The sequence below is a fragment of the Tiliqua scincoides genome, chromosome 10 (genome assembly GCF_035046505.1).
Source record: "Tiliqua scincoides isolate rTilSci1 chromosome 10, rTilSci1.hap2, whole genome shotgun sequence".
Classification (NCBI taxonomy): Eukaryota; Metazoa; Chordata; class Lepidosauria; order Squamata; family Scincidae; genus Tiliqua; species Tiliqua scincoides.
Genome location: NC_089830.1, coordinates 2,548,568 through 2,574,360, shown reverse-complemented (window position 1 = coordinate 2,574,360; position 25,793 = coordinate 2,548,568). Strand labels below are relative to the sequence as shown.

The window sequence follows — 25,793 nt, the reverse complement described above, 5'->3', positions numbered from 1 at the left end:
GCATACTCAGTTGACTCCTGAAGCCTTTTCCACAACTGGATATAGTCACAAGGCAGTGGAGGTTTGAGGTCAGAGTTTCCTTCTCTTAGATGAGCTGCCTTCCCAGGCTGACAAGTCCCATCTACCCGGTGGCTCGGTTGGCTCGGTCATGTCGTGAGAATGGATGATGGCCGGATCCCAGAGGATCTCTTCTATGGAGAACTCGTGCAAGGAAAGCGCCCTACAGGTAGACCACAGCTGTGATACAAGGACATCTGCAAGAGGGATCTGAAGGCCTTAGGAGTGGACCTCAACAAGTGGGAAAACCTGGCCTCTGAGCGGCCCGCTTGGAGGCAGGCTGTGCAGCATGGCCTTTCCCAGCTTGAAGAGACACTTGGCCAACAGACTGAGGCAAAGAAGGAAGGCCCACAGCCAGAAGGACAGACCAGGGACAGACTGCACTTGCTCCCGGTGTGGAAGGGATTGTCACTCCCGAATCGGCCTTTTCAGCCACACTAGACGCTGTTCCAGAACCACCATTCAGAGCGCGATACCAGAGTCTTTTGAGACTGAAGGTTGCCAACAACAACATACTCAGTTCTCAGACCCTATTTGTTTCTCAAGGTGTGCTCATAGGAGCCCTGGGGCTCCTTGAGTCCCCTTCAGGGGCTCCACAAGCATACCTGCGCCCTTGACCAGTTTGCTTGTCCATCCTACTTGCCTCCTCTATTCATGGCTCTTCTTCCTCATTCCCCTCCTTCCCAGTTCTTCGTCATCTATTTGGCATTGGGCTTGCCTTTCCACACATGTGCTGCTGCTTTGGGTCTCTCAAAAACTCCATGTATGCACCAGAGGGGCTCCCTGAGACTTCCTTTTAGGAGTGTAAGGTGCTCTGGAGACCAAAACTTCTGAGAACTGCTGCCCTAGGGTATCTAATGCTGTGTAATGGATATACATTCTTCCTTGCATCTACCTTGTATTTCTCTTCCCTTACGTTCCTTCACATGTGCTGAGTTACAGATTGTAAGCTATTTGGGGCAGGGACCCATCCTCTTTTTACTTTGTCAGCCACTATGCCCAGTGATGGTGATATGACGAACCAGATCGTGGCTGTTGGTGGGAGGAGATGAAAATGAACATCAGGAACTTAAAAAAACTGTGATATGCTCCAATTTTGGAATTAATGTTTGAAGTTTGTCTAGTTAAATCAGAGTTTTGGAAACGGAGTGCAGAACCAACCAGAGAAGGGATGGAATGGGTTTGGGGGGGAGCCTCTGATCCTTAGCTGTAATTCACCCACAGGCTGCTAAATTGGGAAGGTTAAAAATGAAATCAGGATTAAAGTGTCTAATTCGTATTTGCTTGTCCATCTGCCTGCCGTCAGGTGGGAAGCTTGGAGCCCATCTACAGTGCTGTACTCCATTTACCAAACTTGCAGTTCCCTTGATCAGGATGCGATACGTATTTCGTGGCATATTGCGAAGTCCCCTGTATTGTCTTTCCTCTGCATCCATTTTTGCAGAGGTTAAATGCTGATGACTGTCGATGCTGGACATCTGGCAGGCAGGCACGCTGGGGGTTGTTTTCATTAAAGCTAAGCACCATTTTGCAGAGCGGTAACAATAAAGCTGCATCACTTAGAGAATTCCGGCGAGGTTTGCAAAAGTTGTTCTGAAATGGAGAAGGCCGTATAGAAAGGACCTGATGTTCGCTCAAGCTGAAACACATTTGCCATCAAATGTCTAATTCACATGCCCAGAAAACAGATATGGTAGAACTAGGGTTGCTTAGAAATGTTGGGGGGTTCAACTTGTTTTGACCCAAGTAAAAATGTGTGTTTTGGGGTGTTTTTTTTTCTGTCTGGGGATGTGTATAATTCTTGTCCACGCCGCAAGAAATTCTGCATGTGCGGGGCTGGCCTCCCATGAGGCCGCCTGAGGTCACCATCTCAAGTGGCAGAATGACAGGGGCACCTACCTCTGCTTGCCCCCACTGCTCCTATTTCACCACTCTCCTCTCCTCAACACTTCCTGTTCCATTCCCCCTTTCCTTTTCAAGTCCTCTGACAAACTGACTTTTGAGAATGGCTTCTCTAGGACACAGTGGTGCTGTGACAGCAGCTGTTACCCTGCACATGCCCGATCTCGTCTGATCTCGGAAGCTAAGCAGGGTCAGGCCTGGCTAATACTTGGATGGGAGACCACCTGGGAATACCGGGTGCTGTAGGCTTATACCATGATCTTGGAAGCTAAGCAGGGTCAGGCCTGGTTAGTACTTGGATGGGAGACTGCCTGGGAATACTGGGTGCTATAGGCTTATACCAGAGTCTTTCGAGACTGAAGGTTGCCAACCAACCAGTGGTGCTGTGAATGGGTAAGGCCATACTGAATGAACATCCATGCTGAGGATATTCTAGGAAGCAACTTCCACAGCCAAGATGGTGCCACCAGTAGTGCAGCAGAGGGTGGGTTTTTTGTGGAGTTTGGGTGTCCTGTGCAAGGGAACTGTGGGATGAACCCTCAAGGGGCACCCTATAAATGGATGTTATGCATTTCCTCAAGCACTGAGCTCTCATTTCTCCCCATGTCATCTCACAGTTCCTTTTAATGCTCTCCAAAAGCCACTTACATTAAAAGTCCTGATAACAATGCCGCATATTGCTATGAATTTAATTAAAGTTGGTTAAAAAATAGAGAATTAATCAACTGAACTAAAAAAAGAAACATTTAATTGGGTGGACAGTCATACCCTCCAGAAACTGGCGTCTACGCATTGAAACAAGAAGGGAAAATTCTTTTTCTATTTAAACAAAAGCTCAGATTATCCTTAAACTATCATGTGGTGGAAATTGCAGGGGGGGGGGGGAAATGACTGGAACAGTTTAAACCTGTTAAGGCAATGTGTAGTAAATAGTGCTTGTTTTATAACCATGGAATGCAAAATGACAGTCATCGGCTGAGTTCTTCCAATTGACCTGTTGAAGAAAATGACTTTGCTTAGCTGTGAAAATGGCGGGGGGAGGGTGTCCGATGAGGACTTGGAGCAGCTGGAGAGACACAACCAGCTGCAAGGAAGATGATGTCTGCCCAGGTTTAAATAAATGTAGTGTGTGTTATGAAGCAGTCCAGATCTGGAAGGACACGGTGGAGCTTTATAAAGTAGTGGGTGGTGTGTTGCGAGCAAAGAGGGGGATTCATTTTTTCCCTCCCCATACTCGCAGTGTGTGTGGGGGGGAGTGAGGGTGTTGCCAAAGTGGATTTGCAGCAGGATCTGGGCAGATAGATGGAAGTATTGAGAGCTGGTGTAGCCCAGTGGCTAATAGTGCAATCCTTATACATCAGTGGTCTTCAACCTTTTTTGTTCCACGACCCCAATAAATGAAGAATGAGACTGGAGACCCACCCCCAATCCCAGCCTGGACCTAATCTGCCCACTCCCAGCCTCTGTTGCCACCCACCCCTGGCTGCCCTGTTTCCCCATATCTCTTGTGTCTTCACAACAACCCTGTTAGGTAGCAACATAAGCAAAACCGGCCCTAGGAGCTGTGGGGAAAGATAGCAAGGTTGTACCGGATTTTATCAAGGGCTCAGTTTGCCAAGGTTAGATCCAAGCCCTGTCTTGTACAGGCTTTGAAAGGTTGCCACAACTCCCCAAATGAGGCTTTGTGACCCCACTGATCCACAGATTGAAGGACACTGCTATACATGCAAGTTCTACTGTGTTCATTGGGGCTTGCTCCCAGGTAAATGTGTACAGCGGGCCTTTGGCATATGCAGTTGCCAAATCTGTGGATTTCCAGCAACTGCAAATGCTCTCCTGGGGCCTCAGAACTCCTCCAGGATGTGACTGGAAGTTACTTCTGGTTTGCATAAGTGTCCTCTGGGGATGTTCTGAGGTGTGTGTGTGGGGGGGGGCAGTATATAGCATCATTGGTAGATACTTCCAGGTTGGGAGGCCAGATGTGACATGACAAACACCTGTGAGTGGCTCAGGGTGGACAAGAGGGCTTTTTTGAGCAATGAAAAGTGTGCTTTGGAGCTCTGCCCACTGAGCCAAGCCTCCTAACGCTGCGTGTTGTGTTGTGTTGCTGGTCTTGCTGCCGGGCAGCAGGTGTTGAGGGATCCCATGCAGAACGCCAAGCACCACATCAGGTACCACTGATGGTGCCTGTAGCACTGGTTGAGAAACACTGCTCCAGGTCTCAGTCTTCCCTTCTGAAATAATAGGAATTGCAATTCTTACCTTACAAGGTGGTGGAAAAGATAGCATTGAGACAAGAGCCTGTGAAGTGCATTGCATGCTCAGAAAAAGCTACGCAAGGGCTTAGTGTTCATTATGTGCATAATGCTCACAAAAGTGTTTGAACCAGGCCCAGGTCTTTCTTGCATGGCGTCCATGGCGTACAAGGACCTGGAGCTACAAAGTTGGAGAAGGTGGGTGGGTGGAATTCATCAAGCGACCTGTCAGGCCTGTGACTGCTAGACTTGTAGATGCCTATGTTTGTCTTGGACCTGAATTTCCCTAATTTCAAGGTCTTTTGTGCTGTGATCACCATCGCAGCTATTCAGTGACATTGCCCTTGTGACTTGCTGGTGAAGGGAGGCCTGAAATTGAGGAGCGCCATGCGCGCACGTGCCTTCCGAACTCCAGAATGACGAGTTCTCCAAGATCATTTGATGACAGTTTGTTGGCAACCTTCAGTCTCGAAAGACTCTGGTATTGCGCTCTGAAAGGTGGTTCTGGAACAGCGTCTAGTGTGGCTGAAAAGGCCAATTTGGGAGTGACCATCCCTTCCACACCGGGAGCAAGTGCAGTCTGTCCCTGGCCTGTCTCCCTGGCTATGGGCCTTCCTTCTTTGCCTCTTTGCCTCAGTCTGTTGGCCAAGTGTCTCTTCAAACTGGGAAAGGCCATGCTGCACAGCCTGCCTCCAAGCGGGCCGCTCAGAAGCCAGGGTTTCCCACCTGTTGAGGTCCATCCCTAAGGCCTTCAGATCCCTCTTGCAGATGTCCTTGTATCGCAGCTGGGGTCTACCTGTAGGGCGCTTTCCTTGCACGAGTTCTCCATAGAGGAGATCCTTTGGGATCCGGCCATCATCCATTCTCACAACATGACTGAGCCAACGCAGGCATCTCTGTTTCAGCAGTGCATACATTCTAGGGATTCCAGCACGTTCCAGGACTGTGTTGTTTGGAACTTTGTCCTGCCAGGTGATGCCGAGGATGCGTCGGAGGCAGCGCATGTGGAAAGCGTTCAGTTTCCTCTCCTGTTGTGAGTGAAGAGTCCATGACTCGACAGTTATGTGAAATGAAAGAAGCCATGAAGGACTGAGAAGCGGTAAAGAAAAAACAGGGCACCCAAGCAGGCTGAGCTGGTGTGCTGAAGAGAGCCTGGGAAGAATGGGTGTTAATTGGTTAATGCTTGTGGAGTGCCCTGGAGACGAGAAACGGATGTGCAAGTGGCGGGTGTTATCATTATGCTGACAAGGAAAGTGTGGCAGGATGGAGACTTGGCGCTCGGGGACCCGTTGGTGCTGATTAAGAGACAGTTTTGAGAGAGAAAGTTTTTGGAAAGGGGATATGATGTCCCTAGAGGAGAGAGGCAGCTGTGGCTGGAGCATGGGGAGTTCATTTCTCAGTTTGCCTGTCCCTTGGAGAAAGGGGAGGCATCTTTGGCCCAGTTCCTGCATTGATAGAAGTGTCACGATTGCATCTGTGCGACTGGGGCTCCATGTCATCTGGGTGGCAACACGCACAGGAGTAAATCCTCTCTGAGAGCTCGGCCGTCTGAGCTGCGGCTCCATTCTGCATCAACCTGTTAGGAACATAAGAAGAGCCCCACTGGATCAGGCCATAGGCCCATCTAATCCAGCTTCCTGTATCTCACAGCAGCCCACCAAATGCCCCAGGGAGCATACCAGATAACAAGAGACCTGCAAGGCTTCCTGGGAATTGTAGTTAAGAACATAAGAACAGCCCCACTGGATCAGGCCACAGGCCCATCTAGTCCAGCTTCTTGTATCTCACAGCAGCCCACCAAATGCCCCAGGGAACACACCAGATAACAAGAGACCTCATCCTGGTGCCCTCCCTTGCATCTGACATAGCCCATTTCTAAAATCAGGAGGTTGCGCATACACATCATGGCTTGTAACCCGTAATGGATTTTTCCTCATCAGCCTGCACTCCTTCATCCTTCATCAGCCTGCACTCTTGGCTGCCCCGCAAGATCCTATTAAGTATCTTCCTTCCCAGTCTTTTCATGCAGTCATTAGGAAGACTTGTGTGCCATTTCAAGGAAGGCCGCAGGCAGTCCGTCACCGTGGACAGCCAGCAAGTCCATAAAGTCTTGCTACGTCCTGTTGAAATAGCCTCTTAATCGAAGCAGGTCATGTGGTTTTGGTGTCAGGTTGTCTGAGGTGTCTTTTCTGGCTGGGGCATCTCCCATCTTTAAGGGTGGGGGCACTTTGGTGCAGCCAGTCATGTGACCTCTGTGATGCTACTTCCCCTCTGCCCCAATTGTCCATACGCCCAAAGGCATGCAGTAATTTATCAGGGCAACAAAAGAGAATATTGGAGGTGCTCAAAGGGGTTTCTTTACTGGCTGCTAGTTAGCAGAAGTGGCCCCTCCTGGCTTCCTTTTGCCAGACATCCATTTGCCAGTCTTTTAATGCTGTTGGTTCTGAGACAAGCCGGTGCTGCTGCCCCACGGATCTTACCTGTCTTAATAGGCAGGGTGAATTTTAAGTGAGAAGCAAAATATTCACATTCTTTCTAAAGAGATCCTACACTGTGAATCTCCATCATGTTTTGCCCCCTCCTACCACACAGTTAGTGGCCCTTACAGCAAAGCGTGGGTGCACACTTTGCTTTCTTCACTGTATGCTCCTGCAGTCGCGCAAGGATGTGTTGCAAAGGAGAATATGGGCTGCTGGGCATTTTGTCACATGCTCCTTCGCATCTATGGGCAGGAAGTCTGGTCTAGAGGGTAGAGCCTCCATTTGCCTGAAGATTAACATCCACAAGGTTGCCAGTTCGAGGCCACCGGCACCGTGTGACCTTGAAGCAGCTGGCAAGCTGCAGCTGAGCTGTTCCATCTGCTCGGAGCGTGGGAGGATGGAGGCCAGAATGTTAAACCAGATCGGAGTGTAACACCTTGAATGTAGTGGTTCTTGAAAGAAAGAACCTTCTTTCAATTTGTAAAAATCCCTGCGTGGATTTAATAAGCCTGCCTGTGTAAACCACCTTGAATAAAGTCTTGAATAAAGACCAAGAAAGGCGGTATATAAATACTGTATATTATTATTATTATTATTATCTCCGTTAGCTCTGATCTGAAATGATAGCCTGCTTGGTACAGATAAGGCAATGCTATTTTTCCCTGTCCGTTTGTCTTCTCTCCCCCACCCTTGTCTGCGTTTAATTGTCAATAGCTGGGAAATCCAGCTCATGTTGCCCAGTTGTCTCCTGTGACATCCATTGTCTTGTTCTCATGTTTGGTGCACAACCTTGCTTGTGGAAGCTGCGTACAGTATCGACCAATCTGAGTGTGCTGGAGAGAGCCAAGGCCAGTGGAGAGCTCCCTGTGGCCTGCGCTTGTCCCAGTCAGAAGGCAACCGCTGTCTAATGTAGGCGCAGACTAAAAATTAAGGACGTACAGCATAATCCTATCTTGCGCTGGAAGAGGAAGGCCAAGAGGCCTGCGCTGTATCCTGCACAAGATTGGGGCCAGAAGTGGCTCAGCCAGACACAAGGGGAAACTCTTCCCCTTACCCCTAAGTAAGCCACCATGGCCCTATTGGGTTTCCTTGGACTTGTGCCACCTCAGGAGGTGGTGCAAGTCCGAGGAGAGCAGAACCGCTTCAAATCGCTCCGCGCTGCTCAGGGAACGGGGTTTGGATCCGGCATAATTGCTGGATCTCAGCCCCACCTCCCACTCCCTGCCCATCCGCCCCCTGGAACACCCTCCCTCCCGCCTCATCCCCCCTTCTTCCCCAGACCCCTGAGTTGGCTGGGCTTGGCCAACACAACCCTGTCTCTCCAGGTTGGTGGGGAGCCTGAATGCAGCCTCTGTGGGTAGGCGCACCTCCCTGTACCGCCCCAGGTGCAAACATGCTTTACAGCACGTTTGTGACCCTCCTGGGCTGGCACAAGGGACTTGCACTGGCCTAATGGCAAGTTAGGATTGCTCCCATAGGCAACCATGAAGCGTGTTCCTAATCTTTATTGAAACTCTCACTGTTTTCTCTTGACATTTTGCAGATGTGGAACCTTTGCTACAAATTTTGCTTAGGTTGTAATATGGGTTCTCCCCCGCTCCCATGATTTGAATGCTGTAAAGATAAAGATAACAGCCCTTAGCTATGCTGTTTTGCTGTGGTTCCCAAACTGTGTGTCGCAGCACCTGAGGGCACGCGGCAAACTCACAAGGATGCCATGGGATGTCCCGGTTGCCTTTTCTTCCTGACTCACTAGGGCGCCCCTGTTTTGGATCACATGAGATATTGTGTGGACTGGGATGGCAGCATCTGGAAGAGTTGGGAAGAAGAGGCTGCCATGAAAGAAAGGTGCCGTGACCATGGTAAGTTTGGGAACTGCTGGACTAGGGGTTGGACCAAAGTCTTTGAAGAAAAATGTGGGTTTTGAGGAGCAATTTAAAGGGAATAAGGGAGGTTGCCTTGTGGGGTGGGGCATTCTGGGAAGTAGTTGTAAGTGTCTAGAACAGTAAGGGAAAATGATGGGAGGAAGTTGAGGAAGCAGACATCTTCAGATGGTGGTACAGCATGTTCTCTATATCTGGTCCCCAAATTAGAAGATGCTGGGGAAGATCTCCAAGGCTTCAATGAGCCACTGAGAGCCAGACAGTACTGGGCGGAAGGAATCCGAGAACTTATGTGATATCAGACAGCTTCATAAGGGCCAAACTAGACATTGCAGTGAGCCTTGTGGTTTTGTGTCAGAGGCCTGAAGCAGGGTGAAACCACTGTGGTGTGAGGAAGAGACTTTAGCGCTTTGCTCCTGTCATTGCTCTGGTCCTGACTGCGTCCTCTCCCTGTGCTTGTTTTATTGAGGAAAACATTTTGCTGAAAGTCAATGGAAGGGTTTTGAGTCCCCCCCCCCCCCAGTAAAATAGCAGTGCAACAGTGGAGTTGTGTGGGATCCGGATCAGAACTGTGACAGGCAAAGTACTAAGTCAGTAGTGTAGCTGGGGGGGCAAAATGGTAAGTACTGCAGGCGCCCCAATGTGCTATGTAAGCAGCCCTTCGCACTCACCATCAGGGCCATGGGCAGTGATGGGAACATACAGGTGTTTGCTGAACCAAACAGCTTCTCCGGCATGTTGCTGTCCGTGTCCAGAATGGGAGGAAGCCACTTATATTGTGGCATCTGCGGTACTTACCATTTTGCCCCCTCCGCTAGTTACAATTACAGCCCAAACCTATGTATTTGTTGGGCAGGAGGTCTGGTCTAGAGGGTAGAGCCTCCGTCTGCCTGAAGGTAACATCCACAAGGTCGCCAGTTCGAGGCCACTGGCACTGTGCGACCTTGAAGCAGCTGACAAGCTGAAGCCGAGCGATTCCATCTGCTCTGAGCGTGAGAGGATGGAGGCCAGGATGTGCGACCAGATCAAGAAAGAAACACCTGAATGTAGTAGTTCTTGAAAGAAAGAACCTTCTTTCAATTGTAAAAATCCCTATTTAATAAGGGATTTAAATAAAGCCTGCCTATGTAAACCACCTTGAATAAAGTCTTGAATAAAGACCAAGAAAGGCGGTATATAAATACCTGTTGTTGTTGTTGTTTATTTCTACTCTAACTCCCATTATAGTAAATGCAGCTTACTCCCAGATAGGTATGGATAGGACTGCAGCCTTCATGGTAGACAGGGGGGCCTGGTGTGCTGTGGTCCTTGGGGTCACAAAGACAACAAAGTCGGACACGACTTAACGATTGAACAACAGTTAGGTACAATACTGGCTGAAGTCCTCCCCTTACCTCCTCCATGGCTTTGCCCTGAGCTATGGACAACCCATCCACCCCAGACAACACAGGGCCATCTTAAGCACCGAGCGGCAATTAACCATTGAGCATTGATGCCTACTTTGGCCCTAAGAGTCTCATTTCCCAACCCAAACTGAATCGTGAGCCAAGAATGCATCCTCCAGGTGGGCTCAAAATTCACTTTCGATGGCTGTGCTTTGCTACGCTGCTGGGTGGCTGATGCTTTGTATACCAGGCTCCAGCCTTTTCAATCTCCATGGAACGGCAGACCTGCGGATCTGATTCATGGCTTTTGGCTTTTCGCCCAGTCACTTCTGGAGACCCCGCATTGACACCCTCTCTTCACTCCCTACACAAAAACCTTGTGGTGCATGTACCAGACTGCGGTTTGTGTTTCTGAATACTGATAACCGGGGTGCCGCAAAGGCAAAAGAGGCAGCCGACCTGAGCGGCAACCTTGTGGCATGGAAGGCTGAGTTCGCCATGAGCTTTTTGGCAACTGGCCGCCGGTTAAATCACCGTTCCTTGCCTCTTCTTCTTCCCCCTTGATGAAATCTTTGCCGTTAACCACCAAGCGCTTGCTTTTAAAGTAAAATAAATAACTGGAATGCAAAGCTGGACCTGCCACAGAATGGCAGCTCAGCAATTTCCTGTGTGCCTTTTGCCTAGCAACCATGCCTAGCAACAACACGGCGTCATGGCAAAGAATCCGACATGACGGGCTGAGCCGGGGCCGGCTGTCAAGAAGCTGGTTAGAGTGACAATTGGCGGTGAAAGGTACGCTGGCCTCCGTCAGGAGGCATTTGGAGACCTGGTTCTCCTTCGGCCCTCCTGGGGACACTTGTGGAAAGCTCTCTCCCATTCATGCTCTCAGGCAACAAGATGGGGGAAGGGGACAGTAGCCCGTGAATGTTTTCTAACTTTTGTTGTTGGCATCCTTCAGTCTCGGAAGACTCTGGTGTCACGCTCTGAATGGTGGCTCTGGAACAGAGTGTCCTCTCCAGTGCACGAAGCCTGGGTAAAGTAGGTATGGAGGATAGGCTGTTACCCATGCAGCAAATCCCCCCTCTCCACGTCGCTGAAATGGTCCAACGGAAAGGCAGAGGCCAATACGGTTGGTTCCAGTGGCGTCGCAGGAGTTGCCAGAACGTGACTGTGTTCAGCCACGAACTGCCTCCGGGACTCCGGCTCCGGATTTTGCCTCGAGGTTGACTCCTGAAGCCTCTTCCATAACTGGATGTAGCCACAAGGCAGTGGAGGTTTGGGGTCAGAGCTTTCCTTCTCTCAGATGAGCTGCCTTCCCAGGCTGACGAGTCCCATCTACCCAGTGGCTGTTCAGTCGCCTCTTACGACAAGTACAGCCAAACTGTGGGCCTATTCTTATCCCCAGCCCCCAGGGGAAAGCCCCCAGGCTTTCTAACTGAGGTAACCCAAATTGGGCACTTTAAAAAAAAATTGGCCAATGTAGTGGGTTTCAGGCCTTGCATGACTTGGAAGCGACCTCTGGGGGATCCCAGAAAGGAATTGTGGCACTACAGTCATGTAGTGACCCACATGATGTCACTATCATGTCATGACCCACATGTCATGTCATGTCCTACAGCGAAGGTTTAGCTGCAAAGTCTCAGACCAGCAATTTTCAACCACTATGCCGTGGCACATTGGTGTGTCACACATGGTCCACAGGTATGCTGGGGAAGTTTGACAAATGGTAGTATAGGACCATTGGGGCATGTGAGTCCCCAGCCGGCACTGCAGTGTTCCTTGTCAGTTGTCCAAAAATGGATGGTGTACCTGGAGAATTTTAGTACCTTGTCACTGTGTACCATGGGGGGGAAAAGGTTGAAGTTTGCTGCTTTAGATGCAACCCTTCAGCTTCCTTTCCAATAGGAAAAGCAGGTGTAGCCGCTTTTCATCAGTTATTGTGCATTTGATTATCCTTGGTTGTCCCTCCACCTCAGCCCACCACTGTTAGTATGTAGACTGGAAGCTTCTTGGGGCAGGGAACTGCCTCAGGGAACTGCAAGAGAATCTTTTTGCTTTTCTGAGGCCCAAATCCTAACCCATGTTCCAGCACTGGCATAGCGGTGCTAATGGAACATGTGCTGCATCCTGCAGTTGGATGGCACTCATGGAGGCCTCCTCAAAGTATGGGAATGTTTGTTCCCTTATGTAGGAGCTGCACTGCTCTTGTGTGATGTTATGAAAGTGGGTTAGGATTGTGCCCTTTAAATTTTCAAGGATTTTCAAGGATCGGTTGGAATACAACTTCTTTTAAATCTCCAGTGCCATTTCCTTGATTCCTGTACTTTCCTTTTCAACTGTGTTTATGCTTTGGGTAGTCAACAGAGATTTTATTTAGTCAAATCCCTTCTTTGAGCACCAAGGTGACTTGCAGTAGTAGTAACTACTACTACTAGGCGTCTCTATTTCAGCAGTGCATACATGCTGGGGATTCCAGCATGTTCCAGGACTGTGTTGTTTGGAACTTTGTCCTGCCAGGTGATGCCGAGGATGCGTCGGAGGCAGCGCATGTGGAAAGCGTTCAGGTCATGCCGTGAGAATGGATGATGGCCGGATCCCAAAGGATCTCCTCTATGGAGAACTTGTGCAAGGAAAGCGTCCTACAGGTAGACCACAGCTGCGATACAAGGACATTTGCAAGAGGGATCTGAAGGCCTTAGGGGTGGATCTCAACAGGTGGGGAACCCTGGCCTCTGAGCGGCCTGCTTGGAGGCAGGCTGTGCAGCATGGCCTTTCCCAGTTTGAAGAGACACTTGGCCAACAGTCTGAAGCCAAGAGGCAAAGAAGGAAGGCCCATAGCCAGGGAGACAGGCTAGGGACAGACTGCACCTGCTCCCAGTGTGGAAGGGATTGTCACTCCCAAATTGGCCTTTTCAGCCACACTAGACGCTGTTCCAGAACCACTTTTCAGAGCGCGATACCAGAGTCTTTCAAGACTGAAGGCTGCCAATACAATACAAAGTAATTGCTACTTCAGCGAGTTAGAAAAAAAGTGAGGTGCAAAAAAGCAAGTTCGCCTCTAGCGTTCTCCTTGTCTGCATTTGTTTTCAAGTATTGCAGTGTTTTGAAAATAACTTTATCATAGGCATGTATGTAAATGAAAAAAAAATGACTTTTATATATAGGGTTCACTACTATCTGTGGTTTTGGGATCTATGGTAGGTCTTAGAACGTATCACCCATGGATATGGAGCTGGGCTATTCTAATGGAAAAAACTCTTAATGGTTGCATAGTGTTTTCTCAGTGCGCAAATAATTTCATATGTTTTATCTTGGAGAGCCTAAAGCCATCCCGTGTGTCCGCTGCAGAGGCTAGATCCAAATTTGGGGGGGGGGGTTTAATTGCTAGATCAATTGGCCACTGTCCTACACCATCTCTCAAATCAAAGCTAATTGCCAGTGTAAACATGTGGTTGTGCTGAGAATACCCGGTGACTGGAACACACGTTTCAGAATGGGTATCTGCTCCCTGGGCAGATAAAAGATTGACACTTTTGCAGCCACTTTCATTACCATAGACCCCCTGTCTATCTGTCTGCCACTGCACAGATTGTCCTTTTGCCGAGCCTAATAGGAGCAACGCTGGCAAAGCTCTTTGATATTGAGCCTTATTTCTGCTCCCAGACCAAGCAGGGGGCATTTTTTTGTTCTTTAAAAAAAGGCACACTGTGATCTAGTGGGTTTCCAGGGAGAGAACTGAATGGCTCCTGTGGTATAACTGTGCTTTCTCCCTGGGATTGCTGGTGGCATGGCTTTTCACAGATTGTTTCTCTCTCTGCTACCCCTTTAAATGGGGCAGCCCCTCTTTGCACATACCTGGGTTCAGTGAAGCATGTGTGGTTTACCTGGTGGAAAAAAGTGGAGGCTCGGGAGTGTGTGTGAATGCTTGGACTTTTGTGCAAATCCCTGAGATTTTGTGCGCAATTGTGAGATGGCCCCTAAAGTGTTTGTGTGTCCTCTGCCTCTCCAATCTGATGTGCTTTCCTTGGGGCAGGCGAAAGAAATAGAGATGGGTGGATGTGAGCCATCCAGGCCCTCATGGAGTTTTCCTTGCTAGGATGGGATTACAAATCCCAGGAACTCCATTTGGGAGATGAAGCTCTGCACAGGATTCCCTGCCCCTAGGAAGACGCATAGAGATCTCAGTTGCCTTATCTTCTCATATCTGAAGTTTGTAGAGGAATACAATAGAAGGCTGTACTCTGCCGCAGTACCCCACAGCTATTCGTGACTATGGAATAAGGGGAGCCTTTGGGATATCCACTGGATTAGGGCTTAAACCTGATCTTAAACCCTTAAACCTCTGGGCTTAAACCCACTGGTGACCCGGCTGTTTAGAATCAGGTCTTCATCTGTCTACGTAGCCCAAGCCTTTGTATAGCCCTGTCTTGGGTGGGGTTTGTGCTAGAGCAGCGACTTTCAGCTAGTGAGCTATGGCACGTTGGTGTACAGTGAAAGTCCTGCAGGTGTGCCACAGCTGTATGGCGCATGGTAGTTGCTGGAAAAACTCTTCTGGGTTCTGTGGCTCTGCTTCTAAGTTACCAGCGGAGGAAGTGGAACAGAGAATTCATAACTACAGGTAGTTGCCCTAGAAACACGCAGAACCCAGTCACATCTCCCAGGACCTGGAAGCAACATCACAAGAGGCTGACCAGTGGTTTTCAAACTTTTTAGACCCAGTTTTTAGTTTGACAGTTTGATGGGACCCACTGGAAGTGATGTCATCAATCTGTAATTGATGTTATGACCAGAAATAACATCAAGTAGGAAAAAATTTTAATTACACCCCCCCCCCAGAACATTTGGTTCTGTGGGGGGTTCACTCCCTGGGGCATTTGGTGGGCGATACAGGAAGCAGGACTAAGTGGACCTATGGCTTGATCCAGCGGGACTCTTCTTAAGTTCTTCACAAAATAAAATTTAATTAAGTAAATTTAAAGTTTACAATAACTATAAAAATTTATTTAAAATAAAGAACCCTCCGAATCCTCCCAAGCAATTTCTGATCTGTTTAAAAAAAACAAAAAGTATCCCAAAGGCTGCAATCCTATCCACACTTACCCAGGAGTAAGCCTCATTGACTATCATGAGGCTGTTACATAGCAGCCTGTTAAAAAGTACCAGTCGTTATAGATTGGTATGTGGTATGTCATTGCATTTTCCGAAATGCAGTCACATACCATGGCAGCACTGTCTAATATATTAAAAACAAAACACACATTGAAATGAATGGGGACTCAACTGAAGTTGGCCTGCGACCCACCTAGTGGGTCCTGACCCACAGTTTGAGAAACATTGCCATAGGTGTCAGTGTGCCCTGAAAAGAAAAACTTTGAATATGGCTTGCTGCGGTGCGGTGTATTTTGGGGAAGCTCCTCTTCTCTGTGTGAGATAACTGTTTAGTGGCTTTTTATATATGTGAGAAACTCCTGGCCAGTCAGTTGCCCTAGTTCTTAGGACTGGTCTAATTTTGGCTGTGCTTGTGCTGTGTATGTGACATGCCCATTCTCTTCCCAGTCTCTGAACTAATGAGACTTAGAGCTTGTGAGCTGGCTAAGTCTCATCTGACCACTTCAATCAATGCTGTTCCATCCATTGATTTCTCAGCTCCAGAGCTTACAGAAGGAGATTACCAAATCTGAATTCGGAGGACCGAAAATTCTGAGCTTAAAATGCACTATCCCCATAGAACACAACGGGCTTTATTTGGCATATGTTTTGCTTAATTTGCACAGCTGATTTACTTTATTTACATCTCACCCTTCCAGTGTTCAGAGGGCAGTAAAAACAACAATTGAGAATTTAAAAAGTGTGAAGGAAGACTGTAATGCGCATGGTTAACAGTGGGTTTAATTATTAACAGCAAAACATGATCAAGGCAGCCTAAAAATGCAGAGTGATCTAATGGCTCTAAGAAGAGCCTGATATTCTGAACTTGGTATTTTGAGTTCTGAAGTCAAGGGGCAAAGACGATGGGAAGAGGAAGGAAGACCTTGGTATAACATTGGGGGGAGGAAGTAGGGATTCAAGAGGTATGCCTAGTGGTTAGGGCAATGATTTTCAACCTTTTTCATCTTGTGGCACACTGAGAAGGCACTAAAATTGTCAAGGCAGACCATCAGGTTTTTGACAATTGACAAGGTACACCATGCTGCCAGTGGGGGGCTCACATCCCCATTGGCCCTACTAATAAATGATCATTCCCCAAATTCCTGTGGCACACCTGCTGACCACTCGTGGCACACTAGTGTCACAACACTAGTCACGACTAGTGTCACGACGACTAGTGTGCCACGACACAGTGGTTGAAAATGGCTGGGTTAGGGTGTGGTGGAGGGTTGTTTAGTTCTGTAGGACTTGGAAGTTCTGCTCTCTGGATGCTGGAGACACTTTGCAAATCCTGCCAATGTCATGTTTGCACATGTATCTCCATAACATGGGCTACCCTTGGGAGCTGTGGGGCCCAATTGGAAACACTTTGTAGGGCCCCAGAATGCACCTTTCTCCTTCTCTGTCTTGGCCTTTGTGTGTGTGTGTCTTGGCTATAGCCCTCTTCTAACTTCTACTTAAATATTTTCTTCCAATGTCTTCCAGGCTGTTCTTATGAGAAAAAAAAGCAGCCAGTTGACTGTAGTTCCAACTTATGCAGTTAAGCAGTACTGAAGGATATGCACAGGGAGCAGGGAAGTCACCATGGGGATGCCAATACCAAACATGATGTGTATGTGCAATCAGAAATGGGCTATGTCAGAATGCCAGATGCAGGGGAGGGCACCAGGATGCCGGTCTCTTGCTGTCTTGTGTGTGCCCTGGGGCATTTGATGGGCCACTTTCAGATACAGGAAGCTGGACTAGATGGGCCTATGGCCTGAGCCAGTGGGGCTGTTCTTATGTTCTTAACTACAATTCCCAGGAAGCCTTGCAGGTCTCTTGTTATCTGGTATGCTCCCTGGGGCATTTGATGGGCCACTTTCAGATACAGGAAGCTGGACTAGATGGGCCTGTGGCCTGATCCAGTGGGGCTGTTCTTATGTTCTTAAACTACAATTCCCAGGAGGCCTTGCAGGTCTCTTGTTATCTGGTGTGCTCCCTGGGGCATTTGGTGGGCCACTGTGAGATACAGGAAGCTGGACTAGATGGACCTATAGCCTGATCCAGTGGGGCTGTTCTTATGTTCTTAACTACAATTCCCAGGAGGCCTTGCAGGTCTCTTGTTATCTGGTGTGCTCCCTGGGGCATTTGGTGGGCCACTGTGAGATACAGGAAGCTGGACTAGATGGGCCTATGGCCTGATCCAGCAGGGCTGTGCTCATGTTCTTATGTCTTGGACAGCCCAATCCTAACCTGCACTGGAACAGCCAGGCCAACCAGGTTGTGTCCAGTGCAGGTTAGGAGATGGCTGGAGGACAACTCAGGGTAAAGGGATTCTTTTCCTTTACCTCATGTCAAACCCCAGCCACCCGGTGGGGCTAACCGGGTCTGCCCCAGCAAAATCACTGGCGCAAGTCTGAGCAGTCTGTGCGAAGCTGCTTCGTCAAGTATTGGGGTTAGTGTTTGGGGTAGCTGCTGCCGCTGTTCCCACCTCCTCCCAGGTCTGATCTGCCTTCTGTCCTACTCTCCCCCTGCTCAAAAAAACCCATCCCTGCCTCTGTTACACCATCGCAGCCAGCGCGGACCCTCCTCTTCGGGGCAGCAGGGGGTCTGGATCTGGCCTCCTTGAGCTGTCACAGGCCCAGCTGACTCCCAAGTTGGCACAAACGTGCTCTGGATTGTGCTCTTTTACTCACATTTACAGGAACCACAGAATCCTTTAAAAAAAAAGTTATATGCGTATTTACACATTTGGTAACTTTTTCAGCGAAATAATTTTTTTGTTCTAGGATTAATTAGCATATTATGTAATTCAAGCAAAGTAAAAAAAATTCAAAATATAAGCAGTATAAAACAAGCACTACTGATGTTTTAGGAATTCAGAAGAAAATTAAAATGGTTGCTGTTCTCTGTAAAACATATAAAGTGGTGTTAGGTGTCCGTTGCAATGTACTGAGTGTATTTGACAGGGTAGGTTGGCAACCTTCAGTCTCGAAAGACTATGGTATTGCGCTCTGAAAGGTAGTTCTGGAACAGCGTCTAGTGTGGCTGAAAAGGCCAATTCGGGAGTGACAATCCCTTCCACACCGGGAGCAAGTGCAGTCTGTCCCTGGTCTGTCTCCCTGGCCGTGGGCCTTCCTTCTTTGCCTCTTTGCCTCGGTCTGTTGGCCAAGTGTCTCTTCAAACTGGGAAAGGCCATGCTGCACAGCCTGCTTCCAAGCGGGCCGCTCAGAGTCCAGGGTTTCCCACCTGTTGAGGTCCACTCCTAAGGCCTTCAGATCCCTCTTGCAGATGTCCTTGTATCGCAGCTGTGGTCTACCTGTAGGGCGCTTTCCTTGCACAAGACTAGAGTAGATTACCCTAGTGCCGGGCCCCCTTAGGCATAGGGCCCATTTGGGAGCAGTTGTTCCAATTGGCTTAAAGCCATCTCCATTCATAACTCAGGGCTGACCTGCCCATGCACCCAGATGAGATGGTGAATTGGCAGGGAGCACTCACCTCCTCCCATTTGCTACAGTCCAAAAGGGGAAGAGATTTGATGCTCTAGCACCTTCCCCCCCTCTCTCTGGTTAAGTTGCCCTTCCCTGCCTCTTCTTCTTACTTGATGAAATCTTTGTTGTTAACCACCAAGTGCTTGCCTTTAAATTAAAGAATGAAAAGAAGACTGACAGAGGCTGATGTGCAGCCACTAGTTAAGGGGGGGGTGACTTTGGCACAAGGCCATAACCGCAAGGCCTAAGTCTTTTTTAAAATTATTTTTAAAGCTCAGATTGTTGTGCGTGCCGACTCTTCATGAAATTACACTGGACTAGCAAGGATGCTGGGTAAAATAAAACTATTGAAACTTCTCACGAACGATGCAGTGGTTATGAATCCAGAAATCAATCTGGGCTGTTCCCCCCCCCCTTCTTGCTGTAGCAATCTTGCCATGCGCTGATCTTGCCCGGAAGTCTCCCGTCAAATGTGGGACATATGTGACCAAGCATTGACATGTGTCCTCGTAACTGCGGCAAAGTCCCTGGGATGCTTGCCATGAAATCTGCCTGCCCTGCTTCCCTCCTGCTTTTGTGGGGCTGGGGAGGGGAGGGGGGAGTTGTGTATTGCCATGGCAACCCTGTCTGACTCTTCTTCTGACTTTGCGCCGAGCTTCTCTCCCCAAAGGCCCTTCTTATTCTGTGCTGTGCTTGGCATAGGAAAGCTCCCTCTGCGTACATGCAGCTTGACAGAAGTACTGGTTGAGGATGCTGTTAGTGTGTGCTACTCCCCATTCACCCCCCCACCTTGTAGTATTCTTGTTTCCTTCTCATTGGTATGCTGAAGGAAACTCAAACATCCCTTTTCACATTTTGGGTGTCTCTTCTGGGATTCTTTTTTTGTTTCCCTTAACACTTAAGAGCAAGGGGGCATAAGCCCCCTTTCCTTCTAAGGGCAAACTCATTGGCTTTCTTCACATCTTGAAGAATGGTACTTGAAGGCTTCTTGTCCTGGAAATGTACAACAGAGAGAACATGTTGTGGTCTTATGTGTACAAGCAGTGATGTTGGCATCCTTTGGTCTCGGAAGACTATGGTGTCACGCTCTGAATGGTGGTTCTGGAACAGCGTGTCCTCTCCAGTGCGCAAAGCCTGGGTAAAGTAGGTATGGAGGATAGGCTGTTACCCATGCAGCAAATCCCCCCTCTCCACGTCGCTGAAATGGTCCAATGGAAAGGCAGAGGCCAATATGGTTGGTTCCAGCGGCGTCGCAGGAGTTGCCAGAACGTGACTGTGTTCAGCCATGAACTGCCTCAGGGACTCCGGCTCCGGATTTTGCCTCGAGGTTGACTCCTGAAGCCTCTTCCATAACTGGATGTAGCCACAAGGCAGTGGAGGTTTGGGATCAGAGTTTTCCTTCTCTCAGGTGAGCTGCCTTCCCAGGCTGACGAGTCCCATCTACCCGGTGGCTGTTTAGTCGCCTCTTACGACAAGTACAGCCAAACTGAGGGCCTATTCTTATCCCCAGCCCCCAGGGGAAAGCAGTAGTGGGGAAAGCCCCCAGTACAAGCAGTAGTGACAGAACTATTGATGACCAGTGATGTGTCCTGGTATTGGACATTTTGTCAGTTCTTTTTGCTTCCTGGGCATTTCTGCCCCAATATATGTATTTTTATATTAGATTTTTTTTTTAAGTGCTAAGGTAGGGTTGGGTTAGGGCTGGGATAAGAGGCTGAGGGTATATAATCTAGGGTGTGTTGCCCTGTTATAGTGGGATGCAAAGAAATGACACAAAAGAACCCAGATGCAAATGTCCAGGGATGCATTTGACCAGGACACAACCATCCCGGATGCAAATACCCTAGTATCGATGGCCATTGTCTGGGCCACAGGGCCTGCTTCCTCTTGCCATCTTTTGCACATTTGTGGGTTTCTTGGCCAAGTGACACTGTATCGGCAGCAGCACGCTTGAGTAGCGGATTCTGTGAGAGGCAGGCTGAGGGTCAAAGAAGCCATTTCTCATGGCCCAGTGAGGATGTGCAGCAGGAATGATAATTTCATAGGAGCAAAGACCAATGTGACATGTCCAGGGGAGGAATCGCCCGATCTTGACTGTGTGTCCTTTAATAGAGTGTCTCCTGGGAGCTGGCTGCAAGTCCAGTGCAAAGCAAAGAGCTCATCTTTTGCTGCCTGTTCTTTGAACATTTCTAGGGTAGTAGTCCCCCCCTCCTGTCTGCTTTTTTCTTTCTCTCTCTCCCCCCCCCCACCTTGAGGCTTCTTAGTCACTGTGCAAATCCTTGCCTTTGAAAGACTCCCTTGGTCTCCCTTGCTTAGGTTTCTCCTTGGATCTTTGCCAGCCGCAGGCATCGCTATGGAGGTGCTACTGCTTTTGGAAAGACGGCGATAACGGGAGCGAGTCTGTATCATTTTCTCCAAAGCATTGCGGAGCTCCTCTGATGTTCAGCCTGGTTTTGGAGAAAGATAGCTTGTGTATGTTTGTACAGAAAAACAAAATGCAAGGCAGCAGTTTTGGAAAATATTAAGAACAGGAGAGGAGCCAGTGGCGCTCTGCTAGTTCAGGATTGATACATCAGTAGGATTCAGATTAATTCTTAAGATACCATTGTGAGGGGTGCCCCGAAAAGGGGGGGTCTCAGGACGTCATCTGGCGGGGTGACGAGGGTCAGCTGGATGGTCTCATGGGACCCCTGGGTGGTGTGTCCACCTCCCTGGGGTTCCTTGCAGGGGAAGCCTCAGACCAAGCCGGGGGAGGGGGTTCATGACACCCTTGTCCTCCTCCCTGGAGGCAGGACCTGAGGCCCTTGGTCTTCAGGCAGGGGCTCCAGCTCCAGCCTCCTGCCTTCCCTCTCCAGAACTACGTGTCATCACAGGCCTCCCTGCTTTTATCCTCCCCAGCCACTCCCTCAGCTCCTTCCTTCCTCCCTCTCCCGGCTTAAAGGGGTCCTGACCCTGGCCTGTTTCCCTCCTCTTTGGTGGTTAATGGTGACTAGGCCCTGCTCAGTGCTCAGGTCAGGTGAGCCCTGGGGGGACGGTCTCTCCCACCCAGCTGCCCTACGTCTTACCTGGTCAGCTGGAGAGGTGGTGGTGGCTCTATGGCCAGGCAGTTCTGCCCCTGGCCTGCAGCCAGGTAAGGCAGGGGTCGGACAACGGCTCGACCCCTGAAGAGCATTTTATTTACAGTGGGCTCTTCTCATCTGCTGCTTTGGCACCCATGGATTTGGGACAATGCTGGCCCCATGTCTGAAGGGTCTCAAGGACCTTCCAGATGCAACCGGAAGATTTTGATGAGAATCCCTATGTGCAGCCTCTTGGAGGCTTCTAAAGGCACTTCCTGTTTTCAGTGGAATCTGGAAGTGCTTGTCAGAGGCCTGCAGAAGTTTTTCTGAGACCCAAGGAGGCTACACCTTGGAGCACCTCCCTGAAGCCAAATCCAAGCAAAGGAAGGAACGAGAAACAAGGTTTTCTGCTCAGAGAAGAGGGATTTTTTTTTAAAAGGCATTGAGCAACAGAGAGAGTGAACGATGCCATCGGTAGGTGGCGGTGGGGACTTCACCATTAGTCTTCCTCCCCAGATTGTCAAAATACAGTTGGCCTTCATCATCCATGAGTTTGCAATCCGCGGATTTGGCACAACATGGATCACAAGTCCGTGCTGGAGAGCCTCAGAGGACAAAAAACAGCCTCCCCCAAACTCTGAAAACCTGCCGGAGCCTTCTGAAAGGCATTTCTGGTTTTCAAGGCCAGGTCTTTCAGCAGATTCCATTAACCGTGGAAATTGGCATCCATTGGGGGGGGGGGTGTCTGAGAATGGTTCCCCCATGGAAACCGAATGCCCGCTGTACTTGTGTCAGCTTGGAAGCTTGCAGACGTGACCTACAAATGGAGAGATCCCTTTCCCCTCGGAAGTGCAGTCTGGCGACTGGAATATGGTTGTGACTCGCTCAGAATGAGAAAAGCAGTGGTGATATATGTAAGGGACCCTACGGAGCAGCATACCTTTCTCTTTCTCAGGAATTCCCAAACTGCGCTGCACTCTGTGAAATCATTTAAGGCCCCAGAAGCCCAAGTTACACCACAGGGGAGACTGTCTGAATGTGGCATCTTTATGCCATTTTCCATTCTGGCCTTTCCTCCTTCCTCTCAGTTTCTGGGTACAGTACTGTAGACACCCAGTGATGGGATCCGTTAATCACTCCAGCTCTAGCAGTAGAATTAGTCACTTGTGGACCTATGGCTGCCTGTTGCATTGCTGGTGTGGACCTGACTCCTGATTTGAAGGCAAGCCTGGATTTGTATCTTGTTCAGAAAGAGGGAAGGTTAGCTTCTCAGGTTGGCTAGCCCTGTAAACTACTTTTGAGTGTGAGAAGGTAGTGTCACTCCATTTCTAGTTCAGATTAAACATGTGCAGTGCTGGCTGAAGATCTCTTGGCACTTGGGTTAGTGTGCCAGGTACTGTGGCACCTCGCTGTACCAAACACTGCTCCTTCTTACCCAGTGGTACATCAACCTGCCGCTATTGCTCCTCCTCTAGTTCCATGGATTTGAGAAGAGAACAGAGAGGAAGCGTAGAGGGAAAGCAGAGTGGTGTACTAGAGCGTCAGACATTCTAGCCCACCCCACTCCTCTGTTGCCCACTTCCTGTTCTGCTCTGTTCTTCCTTTTTTCATTTTGAATTCAAGCAGCCGGAGAAGGAGCCGTGGAAAAGGTCCCAGCACTCACTGCCTCAGTCAATCTTACGGGTCGGTCCTAAACGTGTGCCTTGAGTATCAAGTTTGGGGAATGGCTCTAGCTTTGCTCCTGTTTCCATGAAAAACCACATGCCAGGATGGTGCCGTGGTTCAGGAGTTGAACATAGACCTGGAAGATCCAATCCCCCCTCAGCTACGAGAAGCTTCCTGGGTGACTTTGGGCCAGTCTCTCTCTCTCTCTTAGCCTCACCTACCTCACAGGGTTGTTGTGAGGAGTGAAGGAAGCATGTATACCACCCTGAGTTCCTTGGAGGCAGGGTGGAATAAAAGTGTGAACATAATAAACGTAATACGTTAGGAGTGGATGCACCTACTTACCCTGACTGCACCTCACCCGTTGAAGTCAGTTTCTCCTTCTTGGGGGGGGGGGGATGTCTATATGCCAGCAGGTGCAGCCTTGTGCATTGCAATGACTCCTCTCTTTTGTGTTCTCCTGTCATCTTCAGACCTTGTGTTTCTGAAGTGGGAATCGGAGCTGTTAGAAATAGCAACAGCCATGGCCGAAAAAAGCAGCGCTGCTATTCTTGGGCCTCTTGTGGAGAGAGGCTTCTTTCTGGAAGTTCTCCCTCTTTTGTCTGGCGGCGTTAGGTCAATTTATCTACTTGTTTCTGTGACTGAGAATAGACCGGCTTAATAGAAAGGAGGAAGAAACTCAATAGGATAATGAAATTACTGATGAGTTGCTGGCTGCTTCGGAGTCGCTGGGTTTGATTCTCCCAGCTAGGGGGCCTCTGTGATGGAATTCACTTGCTGCTGAAGCAGCCTCAATCCTCACCCGCTGGAGTGATCGCAAATCCCGGGCACCTGAACTCTCCCGTGAGCTGTTGACCGTGGAAAAATGCTACACGCTCCATCAATTATTTGTCGTTATAAAACGAGAGCTTTCGTACCCAAGCTTTGCGGATGACTAATTGCGAGCGTCGGCCATGTGCTGCTGGGGCTTGTGGGGGTGCTTGTGGGGTGGCGCTATTGAAACCCAATGGGACTCTTCCCGAGTCCAGCGATCTCGGGTACTTTTTGCTCAGCGTTTTTTCTTTGTTTCAAACTTTTTTTAATAGGCAGCCCTGGGAGAGGCTGGAGAAGTCTATGAGAGCGCATGGAAGCTGTTGGGCATGGGATGCTTTATGAGAGCTGGTGTCTTCGAAGGCTTGTGTCCTCACATGGGGCCAAATGAGATGAGGTGGGCGGGCTTGACTCTGTAGTAGAGCCCATGCAGCAATAGCTTGCCCTTTTTTCTGGTTAGGGACCAGAGCATAGATGAATGTCAAAGCATAGCCTTGTTTACACTAGGTACACTAGGTACACTAGACGCTGTGCCAGAACCACCTTTCAGAGCGTGATACCATAGTCTTTCGAGACTGAAGGTTGCCAATACAAAAAGCCTTGTTTAGTTTGCGAGTTTATTTTGGCCAACAGAAAACTAAATAACTAACTGCATAACATGTGCTAATGCATGTGAAACCTAAATTAATGGAAATGAAACAAAAAAAAAAAAAGACATGGATGAATGTTATGGAAGGTTGAGTGGGATTGGACAAGAGAGGAAAGTGTCTGGATGAAATGCAAAATGTGGTTATAATTGAAAGCGGTTGAAAGAATAAAGCAATGAAAGTCAAGTGGATGAAAGCCAAGGTATAGCTGTACCTTGCTTGAGGAAGGTTCCTTTTTCAATTTCTGATCTCTCTAGATAGGATTGAAAAAGGCCCTCCTGTGGAACCCAGGTTTTGGGGTAACACCATTGGTATAGTGCTGCATCCTATGATGGTGGCAGTTGCAAAGGTCTTTGGACAAGGGAACAATCATTTCCTTACCTGGAGGTAGGACTGCACGGTGTGTGTGTGGGTCTACTTAGACCTGTGCTAGCTTAACAGCCGGCACATGTCCAAGTGGACCCACGGACATATTCAAAGCTGTGAATGTCGAGCTGGTGGATAGGGAGGTTCCACTGTATTTACGCTTGAAAGTGATGCTGGTTTTACGCCATTTAAGGTGTCATGATTCTGTCCGCTACACCAGGGGTGTCCAAACATTTTGGCAGGAGGGCCACATCATCTCTCCGACACTGTATCGGGGGCCAGGAAAGAAAAAGAATTAATTTGCATTTCAAATTTGAATAAATTTACATAAATGAATATATTAGAGATGGAACTTATATGAATGAATAAAGGTCTTGCAGTAGCTCAAGGCCTCTAAAAGGCCTTGCACAAAGCAAGGCCGGCCTTTCCTTCACTGCCACTGCTGCATCACAGACATGAAACAGCAAGCAGTGGAGGGAGCCCTCATCCCACAGCTCATGTGAGAGGTTGAAGAGACACCCTCACACTGAGAGCGGTTTCATCGGGCCAGCACAGGCTCCAGCAAGTCTCCAGAGGGCCAGAGGCTCATTGGAGACTGGGGGCTCCCTGAGGGCCGGATTGGGAGTGCCCGAGGGCCGCAAGTGGCCCCCAGACCGGGGTTTG

General features: G+C 49.0%; 1 protein-coding gene and 1 pseudogene across 1 annotated transcript in view; both read left to right on the top strand.

Annotated features, from left to right (window-relative positions):
* The window catches only part of CSMD2 (CUB and Sushi multiple domains 2), a 594,109-nt gene that overhangs the window by 27,763 nt on the left and 540,553 nt on the right, over nucleotides 1–25,793 (top strand). The gene's annotated exons all lie outside the window — the stretch shown is intronic.
* LOC136661884 (5S ribosomal RNA) lies at nucleotides 2,092–2,208 on the top strand (annotated as a pseudogene).